Source organism: Mandrillus leucophaeus, unplaced genomic scaffold (genome assembly GCF_000951045.1).
Source record: "Mandrillus leucophaeus isolate KB7577 unplaced genomic scaffold, Mleu.le_1.0 Scaffold164, whole genome shotgun sequence".
Lineage (NCBI taxonomy): Eukaryota > Metazoa > Chordata > Mammalia > Primates > Cercopithecidae > Mandrillus > Mandrillus leucophaeus.
In genome coordinates, this window is record NW_012101632.1 from 375,693 (window position 1) to 376,943 (window position 1,251).

The 1,251-nt window shown below is 45.3% G+C and overlaps 1 protein-coding gene across 1 annotated transcript in view; it reads left to right on the forward strand.

Moving 5' to 3' along the window:
• The window catches only part of STYXL1 (serine/threonine/tyrosine interacting-like 1), a 55,120-nt gene that overhangs the window by 19,518 nt on the left and 34,351 nt on the right, over positions 1–1,251 (forward strand). The gene's annotated exons all lie outside the window — the stretch shown is intronic.

Genomic DNA, 1,251 nt, shown 5'->3' on the forward strand with positions numbered 1-1,251 from the left:
AGTTCGAGACCAGACTGGCCAACATGATGAAACCCCATCTCTATTAAAAGTACAAAAATTAGCCGGGGTGGTGGCTCACGCCTGTAGTCCCAGCTACTCGGGAGGCTGAGACATCAGAATCGCTTGAACCTGGGAGGCGGAGGTTGCAGTGAGCTGAGATCATGCCACTGTACTCTAGCCTGGGTGACAGAGTGAGACTTGGTCTTAAAAAAAAAAAAAATATCCTGGGCTCGAGCAATCCTATCCCACTTAGCCTCCAGAGTAGCTGAGGCTACAAGGGGGAATGCCACCATGCCTGGCTAATTTTTGTATTTTTTGTAGAAATGGGGTTGCACTGTGTTGCCCAGGCTGCTCTTGAACTCCTGGACTCAAGCCATCCTCCAGCCTTGACCTCCCAAAGTGCTGGGATTATACATGTGATCCGCCAAGCCTGGCCAAATATTGATTTAATTCCTTAATGTGCCAGGTACTGTTCCAGACCCTGCGGATACAACAGAATACAACAGAACAACAAACAACCTGATTTCATTGTCCTTGCCCTCCTGGGACTTTTTGTTTTGTTTTGTTTTGTTTTGTGTTTTTAGTTATTTTTTCTGTTTTTATTTTATTTGTTTTTATATATTTTTTGTTTTTATCTTTATTTTTGGAGCTTTATTTTTAAAATTTTTAGGGGCAGGGTCTTGCTCTGTCACTTGGGCAGGGGTGCAGTGGCACAATCATGGCTCAAACTCCTGGGTCCAATCGATCTTCCTACCTCAGCCTCCTGAGTAGCTGGGACTGCAGACTTGTGCCAACACAATAATTTTTTTTTTTTTTTTTTTTTTTTTTTTTTTTGAGACAGGATCTTATTTTGTTGCCCGGGCTGTCACGGACCTTTCATTCTATTTAGCAAACAGACAATAAACCCTAGAGATAATTGGCTATAATCCAAAGATGGAAACATCTCCCTTTTTCCCTTCCCGTCCCATCCTCTCTTCCATTCCCCTCCCATCCCATCTTCCCTTCCCCATCCTGAGAAGTGGACAGAGCCCTGCACACAGTCACCATGTCCCCTACTGCAGTGAGACCTTTTCCCCACATCTCCAGGGTGTCTTCTCCCTCATCATTGCGAAGCCTGGCAGCCTTCGCCCAGGACCCATCTCTCCCCTCTGCAGTCCTGATCACATTCTCTGCCCTGAACTTGGAGGTTCTCTTTGACTTCCCTGGTTTCGTTTCTCTTCTCTTCTCTTCTCTTCTCTTCTCTTCTCTTCT